General features: G+C 46.7%; 1 long non-coding RNA gene across 2 annotated transcripts in view; it reads left to right on the top strand.

Moving 5' to 3' along the window:
- The first annotated feature begins 12,020 nt into the window (after positions 1-12,020).
- LOC121078487 overlaps positions 12,021-20,072 on the top strand; it is a 157,248-nt gene continuing 149,196 nt past the window's right edge. The window contains exon 1 of one of the 2 annotated variants that reach the window (XR_005824601.1): positions 12,021-12,216. This is a non-coding gene — a long non-coding RNA (uncharacterized LOC121078487). Of the gene's footprint in view, positions 12,217-12,245; positions 12,528-20,072 lie in introns of those variants that run through there. The other variant, XR_005824594.1, reaches the window with a different exon arrangement.

Genomic DNA, 20,072 nt, shown 5'->3' with positions numbered 1-20,072 from the left:
AATCTTGATTTGTATCAGACCCGAATAGAACAAATATTCCTGACCCCTGACGGAAGAAGATCAGAGGTGCATCAAAAAGGCTTCCTTCAGATGAATTTGCTAGGGCTTCAAGTTCCTTGAAGGACATGCTAGGTGTCCTGCCCATGGCAAGGCAGTTGGAAATAGGTGATTTTTAATGTCTCTTCCAACCCAACCCCTTCTGTGACGGTTCTATGATTCCCAGACATTCATGTTCTAAACCAATTAGTGACAACACATGAGCTTTTCTGAACAACTTTACTTGTGTACGTGATTTGCTACCGCACAAGTGCACTCTCTGTTAAGACCCCAGCATGCAGACTTCTGAAGCAAGAGTGTTTCTAATATCCTCAGCTGACCAATCTGTGTTAACTTCTTCCACAGGCCAGCCCAACACCTTTTTTAGAACTAGAAACTGGAAATGAAAGCTCCAATGTAAACAGAAAGACTTGCAGGGAAACATGCAGCAGCAGATGCACCTTTTCCGCAGTGTATCTAACAAAGGTAATTAAATTACATGCTGAGTTGCCACGTGGAATCTAATGCGGCTGGTCTGAGTTCATAAGATGTTCTCTGAGTACATTGCCTGCAGCTCTCCAGTGAGAGTTCTCTGCCCCTGGGTGGTGACTGCTGGCTGGGGTTCAGGAAACTTCTCAAGTGGGGTTCAGGAGCTGACACCAGGATTGTGACGTGCCCTGGAATGCAGCTGCTTTATGTGGGTCAGCAGAAATTCTCATTTTCTGACGTTTAAAACCTGAAAGGGGTATTTTTTTAAGCCTCAGTGATGTTTTCTGAGCTGAAGCTGCACACCTTGGGAAAGCAATGTTTGTAGGTAAAAGTTCATTGTCGTTTGGGGTAACAAAAGGATTAACAGGTGACAGGTAGGATGGCACAAACCCGAAAGTTCAGTACAGGTTGCAACTGGCAGTGAAAGCAAAGCGTTAATTTGAGAGCAGGTTTTTGGTACCCATGGAGCGGAAGGGCGTGCTGATGGAGGAGACCCTGGTGGGACAGATGCAGTTGACTTTCATATGGGGAAAACTGGGAGGGTGAGTGACAGCTGCAGAAAGTGCATGTGCTGCAAACCCCTTTCTTAACAGTTTTAATTCTGGTGCTGCCCTGGCCATCTGGAAGCGGTTGTTTCACCTCCATACCCTACAAGATGTAGAGAGAGGTCTTAGCCTTTTGGCTGGAGTGCTGCTTCTACTTGCTAAGCCCAAACTCAACGCCAAGCTCTGTGTGAGCAGGACAGCAGAGTGCCTGCTTGCCCAGCTGTTGTGCTGCGGGAGAGGCTGCTGCTGTGTTACGGACAGTGTGTGGCAACGTTGTGCTGTCTGCGGTCCCTCCGTACCTGCTCTGTTTGGCTGACTACAAGGTAAATAAGCATCAGCAGCCTGAGCCCTACGTGGTGATACAGTCAGAAGCTGGTCTGAGTTAGGAAAACTGCTTACTAAGGGGTGTAGTCGGGAGAGGGTTGGTGATCCATCACCCATACAGCCCAGCCACACTGGTGCTGTCAGATACGTGGTCAGTGTTTCCTGATGCTGATTGCCGTTTCCTGTTATGCTGCTGTTTAAGAACAGAATAAAGCATGTTTGAACAGCCTGCCATGCGTTAAGAGAAATACAAACCAATTTTTGCAGTGGGAAGTTGTCAACAGATGGCAGCATCCGGCTTTGTATCACTGGAGACTTCGAAGGCAATCTGTATCATGAGAGGAGTCGTAAGAGGGCTTTGGCATTGCTGCCGGCCTCTGCTCTTTGTACGGAGCTAAATATCCGGGCCTGTACTCTGGTCCACGAAGAAATTTCTTCGCTTTGATCCAACAGAGCCTAATTTGAGATAATATGAGAGATAAGAATAAATATGGACCTTCAAAATACTGCACCAGGGTAAACCCTCGTATGTGACAGTTCACTGAAATGCCCTCTCTCCTCCGTTTCCTTCATGTTTGTTTTCTGCCACAGGTAATTCAGTCAGCTCAGTTCTGAGTGGAGCATGGGTGTTCTCTTTCTCAAACTTGTGTGTCAATTATTTGCACCAGAAATGCAAGCAGTAATTAAACCTTGATCGTGGATGTCTGCACAGTTATTTTAGTGACTCTTTCACGCCTATTGGAGCTGAGACAAAACCCAGCAGTGACAGACAAGGATGCACGTTGCTGTGCTACAGAAAGCAGGGAGACAAAATGGGTTGAAGTGACAAACAAGGCTTTATAAGTTGCCTCAATGGATTTGGCACCGAGTTATTTTGTGGCAGTGAAAGAGTGAGAAGTTGCTTTTGGTTGGTGTGGGGAGCACTGAGTGAAGGGTGCAGAAATAGGGAGCAGTGCTGGGCACGTCATGGAGATGTGCAGGAGAACCTGATGGTGAAGTAGAAGAGGCTTCATTTATCTCTGAAGGGCCTGGGAGATGAGAGGAGGCACTGGGGAGCTGTCGGGGAGGGGATGCTTCAGAGATGGTGGATGGTGGCTGCAGCTGGAGTAAGCAACAAAAAACATTGAAGGCTGCCCATGATAGCCTTCAGTTTGAGTTTGGTCAGTGAGGAAGGCTTTCCAGACGCACCAGGAGGCAAAAGCACAGGGGTCTCAAAACAGAGGCAGCTTTTCCTGTGGATAGGGGCTTGTTTTGTCTGTGTCAGTGTTCTCCAGACCCGTCTGCTTGAACATCAGTAGGGTTTTCCATCCACTGTTGTACAGGCTGCAGCTAACAGCGGTGGCTTTTCCTGCTCGTTTGTGGTGTTTGAGAGCGTCTCGGCCTGCTCCTGGGAAGGCTGGGAGGCACCGCTGTTAGCTGGGGAAGGGCGGGATTGTTGTGTCTATTAGAAACAGATGGGACTGCACGTTGTGAGAGTTTGTGATATAACTCGGTGCTGTGTGTGTGGTTAGGATGTGTGCTTCGCTAGGATGCTTCAAAAACAACAGTGAAAAAATATCTTTGGGCCTGCTTTTTCCCCATGCCTTACCTGGAATGAAAAGATGAGCAGATACTTGATTAACAACCAAACTGCAACCTGGAAAAATGCGATACTTGTGATATGACAGTACTTTCATCAAGCTCAGTCTGTGTAGCACCAGTTTCAGCTGGATTCTAGTGCTTCAGGAAGGCTGACTCCTTGGTGTGCCAGTTCTCCTGAAGCAGGGAAATGGGTTTCCTTCGTCATCTGCCGCACGTTCCAGCTGCAGTTTTGCTGAGGATGGAGGAAGGAAAACTGTGGGCCAAAAATGCACACCACATAAAATTAGGGAAAATAAAACTTTTGTTGTTAGGATAATTGTTCCTCCTCCTAACATCTGACTTAGGAAGTAAGTCCAGAAGAGACACTCAGTTACCTTCTCTGACTTTGTGTAACAAAGGCCCCAGACCTCATTCCTGTTGAATTTCACCCCATTTGGTGCTGTCCAGGTGTGAGCACGAACAGGAAGATATTGTAGTGGTGAAGCCACCTTCACAAGCAGAGCAAAGTTACAGGAATTACTCCCAGAAAGCATCAAGCAAGTTTATGAAAGTCTTGTACATGCTGGTGACAAGTTTCAGTCTAACAAGGTAATCAAAGATCTGCTCTTTGTAATGGATTAGCTGTAGCTGACTGTGCTGCAACCGTGTTGTGTGTCCTGCAGCCCTGCTTCTGCTCCTTGATGTGCTGGTTGTGGCACTCAGCTGCTTAAGACAAACCTCCAGGGATATGTATTTTGTTCTTGGGCTGCCACCAGGACAACAGTCACTGCACGGTTGTAGTTGATCAAATTTTAGTGCCATGCAACAGCATAATGCAGGGCGCTTGAGATCAGCAACCACCACTTAGGTTTTTATAGTGACATAAAACATTGCTAAAGCCGATGCCGAACGCTCTATAAAAGCAAATGGGCTTGGTGCATATTGTAATGACATAGGTAGCTTATTCTACCTGCTCTGGGCTGCTTGATGACTTTTCTTGTGAGTTTGGCTGTAGGCATATAAAAATGAGTAAACTGAAGGAAGTTTTTTACTCTTTGAGTTAGTTAAAAGCAAATATAATTACCTGGTGCCCAGCACAATGCTCTGTTAACACTGCAGCAATACTCGTTTTCATGCTCAGCTTTCGGATATATCTGGCTACCCAGTAGCTGATCGGAAATGAGGCTGTGTGTCCACGACTGCTTGCAAAATATTACATATAGAACAACTTTGCTCTTCATGAGTGCTCAGGCCTTCCTGGCAGCTCGCAGTTCTGTAGCTCCTGCGGCTCATGGAGGAGTCCCAGCACCCTACAGGGGCAATGAAATATTCAGGCTTGGATTTGTGGGGTGTCACTGGCCCCACGTGACAGTCCCATCGTGCATCCTCACCCCCCACATCCTGCACCTGCACTAACACGCCACAAACTTGGTGACAGTGAAATGGCTCTAGAAGAGTTTTGGGCTTCTTCTACCAGGGGAGATGTTGATCCAGTAAGAAAGTCATGTGAAAATGCCTTGGTTTGAAAACAGCAGCTCAAAGGGATGCTCTCAGAGATGTACTGGAATTGAAAGAGCAGGATTCAAGTACTGAGTCTAGTTTAGCTAAGTTTTATCAGGTGTTATGTCTACTAGTGCTGCACTTTTCATTGCATTTGCACTCCTTGTGTATCGGCTGCTTTTGGACAGGGCTCCCTAGCAGGGTACGTGCACTGAGCGACCCAACCTGAGCTTGGTCTGCCAGGGGGGTGCTTCTCTTCACAGCTTGGGGGCAAGCCATGAGTCCCATTGGTTATAACCAGTTGATTTCTTTCAAATTCCATTCATTTTATTTGTTATTCCAGTTCTGTAATCACGTTGTGCTACCCCTTCTACAGAAAACTGCTGTTTTTCCAGAAGCTTGCACTCCTCTGCCTGTGATCTCTAGATGTCCCTGTTGCCCAAACACAAGAAAATATGAAAAAGGCAGGGCTAGCAAAAGCCTTGGTAAGTGATCTTGGATAGAAACGTGTGTGCAACATCTGCCTGTCTTCTCCACAGCTAGATTAGGGTGGGATTTGTCTGTTCTGTTGTGGGGAAGAAACGTAGTGTAGCCGTTCTTGTTGTTTTCCGCTGATGCACATAAATTGTGTTTTCAGCTGGACCAGGCTGTGAGCAGGAAGGAGTAAGGATTATGTTTGGGAGCAGCAGGAGAAAAGCAGTCAACGAGAGTTTAAAATAAAAGCTGCTGCTGAAACCCACCTCTGTTTGACTTCCCCAGTCTTATTAACTCTATGGATGGAGCCTAACCTAATAGTTTGGTCCATTGTTTCATGCAGTATGAGTTTGTTTTAAAAAGTAAAGTCCAGGAGAATCAATGAGAATTTTGGGGTTAAATACTTTTTAATACCTTTATAAATCAAGCCTTTAATAATAAGAAAAAAAATCATTTTCCCCATAACTTTTCATTCTTTCCTCCCTACACCTCTGCAGTTCCCATGGCTGCTTGTCTCCTCACTTGCAGCAACATGCCCAGCTACATTCTTGCCTAACAGGATCCTGAATATACAATCCAGGTCTGTTTGAGCAGGTAATTAGTGCTGGCCCTCCTTCAGTCCTTGAGACTCACTCCTTAGGGCTGCAACATCAGCCCCTGAGTTGAGCATCTGCAGTCCTCGATTTTGAAGCCATTTTTACTTCATTTGGGCAGGCTGCAGATCCAGGAGCTGTGTTTGTGCAGAGGCTGGTGCTTGCTCTGGTGTGGATGGGTAGGTGGATCTGTCCCTCCTAGGCAGGAGTCAAAGCCTTGCTTGTTTTCCACAACTGGTGGAAGATTTCTGGCTTGGTTCTATTTTAAAAAATGAAGAAATAATTATAGTTTAGTCCGGGCAGAGGGAGTTTCTGAGTTTGGTGCAATGCTTGTGTTTGTGAAGCATCGTCAGGCAAAAGATGAGATGTTTGTGGTGGTAGGACCACTAAAGTCATCTGCTACCTGCAAGGCAGACAGACGTTTGTTCTGGGAGGAAAGCAAAAATCAGGAGACTCTATTTTCAGCTCTGAAACACTTTTCCTGAGTGATGTTCAGTCCTTGCCAGCAAGCCTTTGAAGAGTGGAGAAGTAACCCTGCAAGGGAATCACTGAGCAACCTCCTGGTGGCAGGGAGCTGGTGGCAGCAGTATGGGGAACGTACCAGGGCTTGGGTAAAAATGACCCTGAGCCTATCTTCCTGGTAGGCACCCACACATCGGGGAGAACCCAACCTGCAAATCAGAGAAATAAGAGCCCAGTGCCAGTAGCAGCGGCTCAAAAATAGAAAGATACCGTGATGGCAGGTGACGCTCCCTCATAGCTGAAATAAAAAGCATTAAACTTTACAAAAGTGTGCTTTAATTGCTAACTCTTTCCTGTCTGCTTAAATCATTAGAAATAAAGGTCTCCTCTTTAGTGATGAGCAGTTCCAGGCAGAGCAGACGTGATGGGGGAAACATGTTTGGAATAAATACTGATGTGAATGACACTTATTAGCTACAGTGTGGCATATTTATTTCTCTGTAGTTAGCATAATAGCACAGCTTGAAATGAGAAGGGTTCTTTACTCGTGTCTATGTGTGCATGCATAAAAATAACAATGGATCGTTACGGGCAGAATGCGGATGATTTTCTGTCTCCACAATTAGCACCAATGGATGGCATCACGTGCGAGATCTGAGCAAGTGGCTTAGGCACGGCTGTGTTTTGAGAAAACACAAACATCTTTTTTGAAAAAAAAAAAAAAAAAAAGTCTTATGATGAGTTGCATGCTCCAAGTAGAGATTGGTGATGACGATATGGCTGGCTGCTTGAGTGCGCCCATTGCCCATGTTTCTGCTGATGGGAACCTGCTCGTCTCCTGCTCCCTGCCTTGCTTTTCTCTGTTGGGTGCTTTCAGATGCCCCTGTCTCCAGTGCTCAGCAGCCAGGAGCAGTGCTGGGGCCCCGCAGGGAGGCGCTTGTTGCTTGCGTGCCCAGAGCCTGCCGAGTCCTGCCGGCTGTGCTGGGATCTGTCAGCCCTGCTGCTGAGCTTCCCCTTCTGATTTTGCAGGGTTTTGGCCTGATCCCTGAGATTAATCTTAATAGTATTGCCTGGTTCAATGAGGGCTTCCTACTATATTTGCCATTTGTTTTCAGGTTTCTGGAGCAGAGTTTATCCCTGCCACAGCCAGGCACCTTACCGTGCCCACACTGGTGTGGGGCATCGGGTCCCATTGCAGCAGCTTCTGGACAAATCTGGACAAGTGGCTCCATGGGTACCCGTCTTCCAGTTGCTTTTCTGAAGTGGCACTGGGATTTCTTCTCTCTTCTGCATATGATTTAATGGAAACATGCAGAAATTTAAAATTTGGACCTCTAGTGCCTTGTTCAAACTTTGAGTGAAATTGGCTAGGGGATTGCAGATTTGCTTGGGGAAGGGAAGACAACAGGCTGGACAGACAAAGGGAATGTTTGAGCTCTGTTTCCTTAAGAAAAGCCATGAAGTATTTTAAATGAGAGGAGCCAGGATCTTCTCAGGTTGGCTGTGAGTGCTGAGTACTGTGTCAGGAGCTGTCTTGGAAGTCTTTTTGTTGAGGGAAATAATTATAGTGTGGCAAAAGTATTTACTTGCCAGTTACTTGCCTGCCTTATTTGTACTGTATTCTTCCATTGCTGAAATATAAGATGAAAAACCTTAAGACATATGCCTGGGAGTAACAGACTTTCCATTCTTCTGAAGTTCACTTGATTGAGTGCATAGTTTAGAAATACTATAAAAGTGCCAGGCCATGGCTTGAAATATCTCATTACCAGGTGTCAGGCTGCTTATAACTTTTATTCAGAGATTGCTGAGGGTTTTTTTCCTTTCCTTTTTTTTTCCCTGTTGGTTTTCTAATGAAAATGCCAAAAGGGGGAAAAACTATTACCAAAAAAACCCGCTGCTTTGATGAAAACAAAAATGCTGAGCCAGCAGTGGCTTTCAATAGTTCTTGCTCTATTTCCTGGTTCTGACCACATATTATTTCACAAGTCCATGGGATGTTGCATGGTACGAGGAGGTCTTGTATGGGCATGAAGCTGCCGTTTCTCAGCATGCTGTGAGATAAGCAGGTAATTTATACTGATGCAGGGATCCAATGAGTAGGCAGGGAATAAAAACCCAGATGCTTGGGTTACAGCAGTGATTTGGCTGAAGTCAGACAAGTCTCCCCTGTAGAGCCAGGGCAGCATGGCCAGCTGAGGGGACAAGGACCTTGTTGGACCTACTGGCAGCCTGTGGCAATGTGGGGACACTTTTAATGCTTTTTGCTTCCCTTACAGGGTCATCTGCTCTACTAGCTTTGGGTGCTAGCTCACTAAGTGATGTAAGAGGGCTAACATCATTGCCAGGTCCTACGTAATAGGTGTGTAGGACAGCAAGGCTGCTGTGGATGTGTGAAAAGTGGCTGAAGAAGCAGCTGAGAACTGGTGGTCCAAACCGTGAGTAGGCAGCGGCAGCGTTGGGAAGAAAACATGGGGAGGTCTAACATAGAGTGTGGCTGGGGAGGGTTTGGCTCCTTCTGCTTGAAAGGATGGGAATTGCTTCTCATGAGGACCTTAGTCATGGCTGGATGCATGTAGCATCTTCTGAGACCTCGTGCCAGGGGGAAGAGGATGCTCTAGAAGGACAGTCTTGTCCACCCCCAACTCATGCTGATTCTGGGTGACATCAGGATCCTTCTTCAGTCCTGGACTTCAGCAATGCTTCCCCACTGCCTGGCCACCTCCCAGCACCAGCAGCAACAGAGATGGCTAGAGGATCTATCTCTGTGTCACATTGGAGCACATGCTGCTGCTGGGAAGCCTGCATTCCTATTGCTGCCTCTCAGTGAGATGTGCCCTGGTGCAGGAAGATCCCTGCCTCCAGGGGCACACAGAGGTGCTCAGAGCCACCTCAGTGCCACCACAGGAGGTGACAGTGCCCCAGAGCAGCCTGTGTTTGTGGAATGTTTCTGTGGTCCTCTCCTATCCAGGCCTGCCAGAGGCTACAGTCCCCTCCCTGCAGCAATGCTGGAGCTTTCCACAGCAGGGAAAGGGAGACTTGGAGGTGTGGCTACCAATTTCCAAATAATAAAACGCTTAAAGCTGTACAAAAAACATCTTGCATGGAAAATCAGACAGAACAGGAGAAACAGTGCTTACCATCAACATAATTCAGCTGAAATCTTTTTCTTAGAGATAATCATCTCTGACTCCAGCAGTAAAAATAAAGGACAAAAGCCGGAGGAAGCCAGAAAGCACAGTTGTGGGAGTGAATCTTGGTGAAATGAGCATTAAAAACACAATGAAAGGCATGGAATTGCCTTAAGTAAAAGCAGAGCCATCTGCCTGGAACAACAACTGAGATTATATGGGAAGCACATGGGGATGTGGGGAATGGGGTTGAGTCGGGACTGCAGCAAGACTGGTGTGGGGCCATGCCAGTGCTCACCATTCCTCAGCCACAAAGGAAGGGAGGATAAAAACCTCTGTGTAGGCCTGAGAAGGACCCAGATTTCAGGTGTCCCTAGCAGTCTAGGAGATGTTCAGGTCCTTGCTTTTAGCTGATCTGAAGGATAAAGTAAATTATGGTCAGTCTTGAGGATAATGTCTCATCTTGGCCGCTGCCTGCTCCTGCTTGCTGAAATTTGTCCCTGAACCAGTGACCTTTAATAGGCAATATGTGCTGAATTCACCTTTCTCAGTGAATCTCGCTGAAGTTCACATTTAAAGGTCTGTGCAAGTCAGTTGTGATCCAAAGCTCAAACAACTGAAGGGAAGATTTCCACGGGCACAGATCCAAACACTGCCAGGCTGTGATGGCTCCGAGAGGCAATACTGCCCAATAAATCCAACTGGAAGCCGTCCATGGAGTTCATTATTGTTTCTGCTGTATTGGGAGCATGGCCTCATGCAAAGCAGAGTCACAAAATTGGCCCCAAATGTTGTTTCTCACTTCAGGCTTTAAGAAGTTATTTGGAGATTGTACATTTAAAAACAGGTACTATTTTTTAAGTGCTACGGGTGATGCCTGGCCTTTTGTCAAAGGAGGCCAATGTATAGCATGAATACCTGTGTCTTGTGGTTCTTTCAGGATTACCCTGATGGATTTGTTACAGTAGTTGTCATAAAAATCAACCTGCTTGATAAACTATGTGCTATTTCCCACAACACCAAGAAAGCACCTGGGGCCCTTTCGCTTCTCATAGACAATGGCAGACAAAGGCTATGTAACTTTCCTGTCTGCTGATGACTGCTCTCTTCCGGAGCTGGCCTGGTATTTTTAGATGCAAAGAAGTGTCTCCTAACTATATGCTGATCACATTTTCAGTGCTTCAGCTGATATTAAAATGTTTAAAGAACAGCCTGAATTCACATACTTTTATTTGTTGCCTTTTGGATCCTGTGTGTAGCTTTTCATGTGACTGTGCCTATTTTCTACCAAAATCATTGTTTGGGAGCTGCCATGCAACAAAGGATATTTTTATCAGGGAAGATCTTTTGAGTTATACTTGGCCACAGCTATCTGAAATACAGGCTCATGCACATATATTCTCTCTGCAGGCAGAGAACAGAGGCAGGAATAGACTTTATAGGCATGCTTCTCAAATTTTATTAGTCAAAGGGCTGCCTGACCTTCAGGAAAAAACATATCTGGGAACTGTCATGCCTGATGTTGCCACCCTGGTGTTCATTTATGGCCAAATAACTTCTTTATAAGATATATATTTTTATTAGTTTTGTTTGCCCTTTCATTTACACGCTTGCCTGGATGAGAATGGGTTCTGTAAATCTCTTTGTCTTTGTGGGTCACTGTCTGGTGTCTCACACAGCACTCTCAGGCCCTAGACCACACTGAATGCTCTTCTGCCACCTTTGTGGCCTCTGCTCCATCACTCTTATGAGGTGTCTGACAAGCTGAGGAAAATGATCACTTTTCTGCAAATGGTGCAGTGAAATTAGTTCCTTCTGTAGCAAAATGATGCTGCATACTCAGACCAGCCTGAGACTGAAAAAGCTTTCTTCTCAAATTCAGCTTATCGCTGAAGAAACTTACTATACACTTAGATGAACAAGAAAGAAAAATTGTGAAACAAAACACCTACAACAAGCGCAAGTGTGTGCTGTAGCTTTTCCTGGTTTACTGAATACTAGTGAGGACACCAGCTCCAAGTAGCATCCATGCTGGTGGGGTTAATCCTTTTGTCTAGCTTGGGAATGACAGGGAGGAGATGGGAAGACAAGCACTGGTGAGGCATTTCTAGATCCATGTCTGCTCCCGCCTCTGATGTTCATGCTGGGTGGCAGCTGGGGCAGACCAAGGTAATAGTGGGGTTTTGGGGATTCCTGTGTAGGAGCTGCTGCTTCCAAAGCCGGGCCTTTCAGAGGCTAAGTAACACCCACGTTTGTTTTTCTCCACAGACAAGGACTGCTGCCCTCCTGGCCCTCCTCAGCCTCGTGCAGAGGGACCAGACTGGCGGTGCTGGGCTGCCTTTGCGCATTTGGGGTTCTCCCTCTTTGCTAACCTGCAGTCCTGGTGCCCTGTCCTCACCTTTTGGGTTTTCAGAGAGGTACCAGATGCATGTGCTTCCCCAAATGGCACTCAGAAGTGGGTGCAAAGTCTGTCTGTGTTTCTTTTTATTTCCAAAAGCAGTTGGCTGTCATTTTCGGTAACATGATGAGCAAGGGAAGAAAATGGGCCCTTGTCATATATACAGCACAAGTGCCAGCAAACATTGCATTGATACCCTATGCTCTTGCAGCTCTACTTCCAAAAGCACTCCAGTGTCCCATTTCTCCCTCTTTTGTCTCAGCAATCACCACCAGACTTGGCCTTTCATGATTTTGTGCCTGCTGAAACACGTTTACATAGAAGCCGAGCTTTAAGAGCTCTTTAAGAGCCACACTGCCACTACCGAAACAGCCATGTGCTTTTCTCCTCACACACTGGGCCATCAGTGAGAAGCTGTTAACCAGCTGGAGGAAGATGCATTTCTGGAGGGTATTTTGAAGGAATTAAATATCCCAGTGTTTGGCAGTAAATAGATGAGTGCTTCCACCAGCCCCAGCGGCCTGACTGGGCTGTACCAAGGAGGGCACCACAGCTGAGGGACGCCACCTAACATGGCTGCCGGCCCTGCCCCAGTGCAGGCCCCTCACAGCTGTGCTGCGTTGGGCCTGGCTCCTCCTGGCGAGCTGGTGAGGATGACATGGAAGGCAGCTGCTGACTGTTACCATCTCTAGCTGTGAGGATGGGTGAGTGAGGGGTCCTTCTCCCTGTGGGGCTGGGGTGGCTGTGAGAGGGAGGGGCATGTAATGGTGGCAGACCTGGGTGTGACAGGAGGTGTGCTGGGGTGTCCCAGTGCTTCTTCTGAGGCATTCTGGTGGGCTTGGTCATTTGTGTGTTCCCTGTGTACAGCCACAAGTGCTGGTTTGCCCCAAAACTTCTAGCTCTAAGCAGGAACAGCAAAACTGGTTTCCCTGCAGGGAAGTAGTGGTTCTGGTGTGGGTCCTGGCATGGCCCCTGCCTTCCCGCAGCTGCTGGAGTCACCACCATGAGGTAAAAGGTGAGGGTTTGAAAGAAAATAATCTTGTAAAAGGGCTTGTTCTGTGCTGCTTTCCTTCTTCTCAGTCCTTGTCTTCTGTGGATTCAGCTTTGTGAATGGATTCTTGTATGGATTCAGCTTTGGTCTTTGAAGGCTAATGCAAAGCTCTGCTATAGTTTAGGGTTTGCATTTAACATATTTCAATATGCAACATATTTAGGGCTGAATTAAACCCAGGGGAGACAAAATTGGGAACAGACAGAAGAGTAAATGTGAGTGTATGCGTAGGATGGAAATAAGGCGATGCAGGCAGACACAGAAAATAAAATAAGGGAAAGAAGACAGGGAGAGCCTGGTCTCTCTTTGTTGTAGTATCAAGCAAACTGTGACTAATGGAGATAATTTTTTTCCTATCAGTACCATAATAGAAGAATAAAACTAATTGTCATCTGCCGCCTGCTGTTTGTAAAGCAGCTTCTCTTAAATAGTTCCTACGTATTGAGTTCAGCTGTCAAAAGGAGCTGCTTTTTTCATGGTCTGCAAAATGCATTTCAGTATGAACATAGCTCAATGCAAAGGTCACCCCATCAAAAATGTTTTCCCTCAGTAGTGAGTATAATGGCAAAAAAAAGGCATTTTGCAGTCTATTCTCACCATTTTGCTTGATATTTCTTAAATGGTAGACATCTGGAGATTAAATTCCCTTTGATGGGCAGAGTTTGAGGGTGAATGTTTTGTAGTGTATGCTGGGCTCCCCGCCTCCTCTCCTCGATGCCGAGTTATGGGCTCTGTAATCGCTACTTATGGCAGGTAGTATGAACCATAAAAAGAGCAGGAGGCAGAAGAAAATTACCTATTGTTTTTCAGATTGGCTATTATTCCTTAGCATATTAGAATGTGTTCCTGTGCATGTTAGTGTTTTAATGGTAGTTTGGTTCCTTGATGCTTAAATTAGTCTCCCTGTCAGTGTTTCTATTTACTTGACACATTCCAAGTATGAAAAGGCTCTGGGAACCAGCCTACAGAGCAGGGGAAACAAAAGCAACTGTAAATATCACTACAGACAATAGGCAGAGGTCACACAGCAGAGAGAAGAAGGGTTCCTGCTAACACACTTCTGCAGAAGGGTCGGGATAAGGCAGTTTGAAGTTATAATTAAGGCTATGTGCATGCGGGGTGCTTGCTCAGTGCATGTACTCCCAGATCTGCTTGTAATATAACCTGGTGGAGTAAGAAATAGGTCTGTCTGCTGTCTGGCACCTGAAAGCAGATATTTCATCTTTAAAGGTATAGCTTGCATGTTTCACACAAATTTTTACACCACCTTTGCTAGTGTTTTGAAGTTGCAGAGGGGAAGTTTGGGGAAGGTTTTGTGTCCCGGGTGGAAATGTTTTCTGCTGCTGCGCTGCCTAGACTAACCCATGGTGATCCTTCTCCAAAGGACTGTGTGCAGGCAATGAAAACAAGGGCTCTGCATCAGATCTTTTCAAATGGTGTCAAGTGGTCGTTCAGCTATGGTGAAGGGAAGCTCAGGATTGTTAAGAATATAACCTCAGCTTTTCTCTTTCCCCTATAAGGAAGAAAGTCACTTTCAAGGAGACATTTCTTACAATTTCATGTGTGGTTTGATTGTGTACATTGATTTAGGCCTCGCTCTGCTTATGTGCACAGTGTTCTTTAAGAACATAATAATGGAAAGCATGCACAAATGGCACTAGGCATTGAATTTTAAGACCTGCTGTTAAAGGTAGTCCTCAGAAGTTCATGTTGTAACGGTGGTTGGTGATCAAGTTGCCCTGGAAGACTCATTAGTGGTAGTAGGCTACCTCTCTGGTAAACAGGACTTCCAGCTGGAAGGCCTTGAGGACATCTGAGTGTCAATCTGCAGGGAGAACCAGAGCCTGCCTTCACGATGAAAGTAACGTAGCCTCACAGTAGGTCCTTGTTGGTGACATGGGCAGAGTCTGTCCTTGACTTTGTGTGCAAACAGGGTGTAGCAACAGTTTGGAGGTGTTAAATGTCGGCCTTCAGAGGAGGCTGTGGGTGCACATTGAACCCGGGATGTCTGGATCACTGAGCCTGGGCTGTTGGTGTTGGATCTAAAGAAACCAATCTGTTAGTGAGCAGCAGTAATGAATGGAAATTTGTTGGACAAGCTTCTCAGATAGCAAGAGGCAGCAGGAATAAAGCAAATCACACTTTACCTGTAGGGAAGTACTGTCCAGTAAACCCCAGACAACTTTTGTGGTGATAGGAGCATTGCTTCTTCTCAGCCATCTGCCAGAACAGAAAACTTCAAATATATCCAGGCCATATTCTTCTCTTAAATGTTACAGTTTCTTTAAAAAAATAAAATAAAATCTGACACACACAAAATGTTTTAGTTCCAAGTTTGTTTTGCATGCAGCAGAACCTGTGTTGACTGGGATGGGCTTCAAAGCCCCGGGCTGAATTAACAGGCCTGGAATTAGGCAGACAATGTTTTGCAAGGGTATTTCAGCCAGGTAAAAACGCTCAAGCCCAGTCTCTTCTTGCTTCTGTGCTCTTGTGAAGTCCAGAGAGCTTCTTTGTTTTAAGTTGTAATGGGGGTGAAGGAGTCCCTACTTCGCTTCTGGTCCCCTCTGTTGGTGACAGTGCCACGAGGTGGCAGTGGCCACAAAATAATGTCTGACCAGAAACACAAGGTGCAGGGAGCACATTTGTCCCTCTCTTTGCTCTTGGTGCTCTGATGTATGGGTGAGAGCCCATGCACCCAGCCCCTAAATGCCAGCTGAAGCGCTACTCTGGCTTACACTTGACTGTCTACTTGACCTTTGACTTTCAAGTAAACCCAAATTCCCATTTCTCCATTCCTATGGCATCTGTACACCTCAGTAAAGTCAGAGTGAGGGGTGACTGAATCCTTGGTGTGTAAGGCACTGCTTTACTCTGTGCACACCCAGGCACTAACTGTCTCTGTGGGGCTGCACCTTCCCTGTGGCGTTATCTGGGGCATTTTGGGTAGTGATGGTTCTATCTCCTTCCCTAGATACTCAGTTTTTGGCTGGCATTTTTTCTTCTATGTATGGGCTACCTGCAGCAGAGAGCAGGAATTGCAGTGTGAGTAAAAATTAAATCCATCAGGTGATGATTGCTCTGCTGTCTTCTCACACTTCTCCGTGTCTGAAGGGACAGAAGTCTTCCTACGGTTCAGTGCGACAGGCTTGTAGAGATGTCTGACCTTAAGCCTTTACCAAGTAAACCAAGGGATGTATCCAGTAATCTTGGTGCTGCGTGTCTGCAGGAACTTGTAACACCACACAGAGTCGGCACACTGGGTGGCTTTAAGGAACATGGCTAGGAAAGACATGATAGCTTTTGTGTTCTGCATTCTAGGTACAGGATAGTCTGAGGGCAGGCCAGGAGAATGGAAAGAGGTAGGAATTGCCTCTATTCTTTTTTTTTTTCCACTGATAAATCAAGCACTACAGCACGGAACTTAATAAAGCACCATGGCATTTTGGGCAGTATATGGCACATGAGTGCAATGTGCTGCCTACCTGGGATGGAAAGCCCAGCTCTCCACCATCAGGCTCTTGCTGTGACCTCAGCGGGCTGGTAGATAATCATAGGCCTCAGACTTCTTTAGTCAAAACACACAAAAATACTACTTCAGGTTCTCCTCTGTAAAAGGGATTTTGCTTCACCCATCAGGGTAATGTGAGGATACACATGTTGATATTCTTGAGGTCCTTGTGTATTTTTGAGAGAGTGCTGTGAAAGGCTTAAATGGGAAATTCTTTGTCAGAGCATACCCATAATTAAACCAGTCTGTTTATTCATGAGTTCAGGCAGGATTATTATTGTTTTTCTAGCCCTGATCTAACAGATTGTGCAATGTGGTCTGCCACACATCTGCTGCTCCTTGCATGCTGGGGAGGGTGGACACCTGGTGGCAGTGGAGGGGGAGTACTGGAGTGGAAACGGTGGCCTCGCTGGGAATTGCCTTTGAAGATAAAAGCCCTGTGTGGCTATTTGTGAAACATCTCTTTTTTTGAAGCAGCAGCGTGGGTAGGTTTCTCATCAAACAGGGGATGTTATAAAAGCAAATAACTGCATGTTGGCCAAGTGCTGAAAGGGCTCCATCAGTCGTGACAGGTGAACTCATCTGGCACTGACGCTTGCAGCCTTGCTGCACTGCTGCGTTGCTCTTGGGAGCAACGTTTGTACCGTGCACCTCACGCGTGCGTTGCTCCTCCTCTTTTTATGATGCTGTATTTCCGTCACGTTGCCTGGTGGGTGCAACAGGACAATTGCATGTGTAGTCAAGTGCAAGGACCGTGAGTGCTCCCCTGAGACTGGTGGGATCAGGGTGGAGGGAGGGGAAATGTCCCCTTGTAGGCAGTGTTTAGCAGGAAGGGGAAGCAACCTGTTGGAGCAGGGTGGATGTCTGAGCCCCGCTTCTGCCAGTGTGGACACTTGAGTCTTTACAATACATAAATCTCAGAAAATGTGTGTGCTTCTCTTGTGCCAAAGCCAGAAAGCCCTGACCCAGCTGGAGGAAAATAACAATTTGAACAGAGATCTCATCAAGCAAGATGTTCCGGCTCGTTAGAAAACAACCTACTGTATGCTTGAAAGGCGCCTGCAATGCATAAAAAGAAATGGCTCATGCTTGCGCTGGAAAACCTAAGGTAGACTGGGCAGATACTGACCTCATCTCTCTGTGCTGGAAAATGACTGCCACTTAACTTGGTGTTCTCGCCATCTTAAGGTGGTTACTGGGGAGTCAGCAATGTGGAGGCAAGTGCAAATGGGGTTCAGGTGCTTATCAGGTTGCAGCAAAGTCTCTTGGTTGGAAACATATAATGAATGGAAGGCAGGTGAATGAGCAGTGTTGCCTGGCTGCTGAACTGCCCCCTTCCAGGTCTGGAAAGCTTGGGAGGGAAGAATTCAAAGAGAACTGTTTCCTGACCCTTGCATTGAAGGCACACTGGTCCTGCTACTCATGCTATGGGTTTCTGGTCTGGTGCCCCACGTGTTTGGTTGGGAAGCGTGCTTCCAGTCACAGTGCAAAGTGTTGAGGAAAACCAAGCCCGTTTTGTGACACTGGTCTGGGATGATCTGTGGCCTGGTGATAGATGGTGCAGATGGCTGTTCCAGTCTGTTCTCTGCTCTTGCCAGTTCGGAGCTCTGGGCTCTGTGGTTGCAGAGCTGGAGGGACCTCGTCAGGCAGCATTGCAGGTGAGCTCTGCTCACAGGCTGCCTGGCTGGGAGCAGAGAGCCTCTCAGCAACGGGCTGTCTTAGAGGTCTTTCGACTAGAATATGGTGAAATAAACAGGTTCTGTTTCTGAATGTGAAGTGAACAGCTCAACACTCCCTAGGAGAGGGGAAGAACTGGAGTGCTTTGCAGTGCAGTGGAGCTGTTGGATACCTGCACCAAGGCTCCCTGTTCGGGGATGGAAACTGCTGCTCTGGGAGTTAGCTGAGAGCTTAGGAGCTCTGAGCCTGGCACGGTCTGGAGGTCCCTGGGTTTCCACAGACCCTGCCAGGAGAGCCAGAGCCAAGCCCTGGCTTGGGAAGGAGCTCCTTGGCGTCATGCTCTTGGTTCCCAGCAGGACAGATGTAAGCCAAGGGCCTTTAGCCCTGAGGCAGGCTGAGTGGGAGGGGACCACTGCAATATGTCTGCCTGGCATGCGCGGGTCTGCGGGGACAGATGAAGCAGATTAAAGTATATCACCCAGCAGTGATACACTTCCCAGTGGGGGAGTCTGCCACTTCCCCAGGGAAGCTATTCCAATGGTTTAATTACTCTCACTGCTGGGGAACAAGCTTTTATTTCAAAGCTTAAATGTGTTTGACTTCAGTTTCTGCTCATTGGGTCCTATTTTGATGAGGATTACTACTGGCTATCTTTTTTGTGCGCAAGTACGTGTGAGCATCAATTGAGTTGTCCCTTTGTTTTGCTCAGACACATTAAATTCCTTATGTCTGTCTCAGCGGGAATTGTTCTCCAGGTCCTGTTTTTCTTCTGGCTTTTGTTTAAGCTCATTTCTGTGTCTTCTCATTCTCTGAAAGTTGACTTTCTGGTCTGGATGCAGTTCTCCTGGGGACTTCTCAGGTCTCCATACAAAATCGAGGTGACCCTCATGCTGCCCAACACTTCAGCTGTGCAAGACCAGCATCAGCACTGCGGAGAGATTAAGTGAGAATTATTTTCCATGATCATTGCTTTCTCGTCTGCATCATTTTTTGTCTTGTAAATCCAGCCGCATCTTTTTGGTTCCTGAACATGCTGCCTTGCAGCAACGCAGTGCGGCGACCCGGTGCAGCTGGGGCTGTGGGGCTCCGTGAGACTCATGGGCATCGGCACAGCCTGCCAAGCTGCTGCCTTCTGCCAGGTCAGTTGTCTGCGTGTTACTAGTGCTCATGGAAATGAGAGAGATCTCCCTGCGACCCCATTTCAAAACAGTTTGCTTGCAACTTAATTGACATTTGTCAACGTTAGAAAATTCCTAACCAGCTTTCTTCAGGCTTGGCTGGGTTTCAGCAGGGTGGAGAAAGAGGAACTGCTCCCACTCACTTTGTTGGGATTCTGCTGCGTATCAAGAGAAGGATGGGGATGTAGAGGGGAAGCTGGGTCTGGTGCCCGCTGTGGAGGCATTAGGGTACCACCGAGATGGCTTGTTTGAGGTGTATGAGCTTTTATAGGCAGTTGCAGAGAAGCCAGTGACTGTGATTCAAAGCAACCATCTGCTGTGGGCAGGCTGTGCTGCTGTCCAGAAGAGCCATCTCTGTTTATGATGAATATTTCCTTCTCTGAACTCTGTTATTTGGCTACTTACCACAAGAATTGATGAACCCTTGAAAACTCAAAGTGGGCAACGTTATGGGGAGTCAGTGTTTAATTCAAGATTAATTTAATGTGTCTGCTCCCCTGTGCAGTGACCCACGTGAGCAAAATCTGGGAGGGCTGCAGAAGGGCAGATGTCACCCGTGAGACCTGTTCTGTACATCAGAACAGTCAATGTCTGACAGTACCAAACAGTGCTGGAGTGAATAACAGCTCTTTCTTCCCACCTGTGCCACGTCTCTGCTGTCTGTGCATGGTTGACTCTCACTAAAGCTGATGGGATTTCCATGAAGTGCTTGGGCATGTGTTTAGTTTCTAATTTATCAGATCTAGGAGGGACTGAAATATGTGCTAAATGCTTTGGTGAATGGAGATCTCTTTGTTAGGAAAAAAAAGCACAGAAATCAGAAACAGAATGCGGGATATCTTTTTTAACAGGGTTTATGTTTTTCTATTTAAATGCAAATATTTCTCCTCGTCATCCTGTTTGAGGACAAATAAGGCAATTGCTCCTTGTGGCTATGCTGGTTTCCTCACTTGAATCTGCTGGTATAATGGGCAGGCAGATTAAAAAAAAAAAAAGAAAATGGGAGGCAGTTGGGTGGAGATGGGATGTTAAACATTGTGGAGAGCCTGGAAACTCTGTGTCAGCCCAGGGCTTGTAAAGGGAAAACCATCGCTTGGCAGAGACAGCTTAATAGGCTTGTAAAATCTGGCACCATCAAAACCACGA

This window comes from Cygnus olor, chromosome 15, assembly GCF_009769625.2.
Source record: "Cygnus olor isolate bCygOlo1 chromosome 15, bCygOlo1.pri.v2, whole genome shotgun sequence".
Classification (NCBI taxonomy): Eukaryota; Metazoa; Chordata; class Aves; order Anseriformes; family Anatidae; genus Cygnus; species Cygnus olor.
The sequence above is the reverse complement of the archived record's forward strand: the minus strand, read 5'-3'. Positions and strand labels throughout refer to the sequence as shown.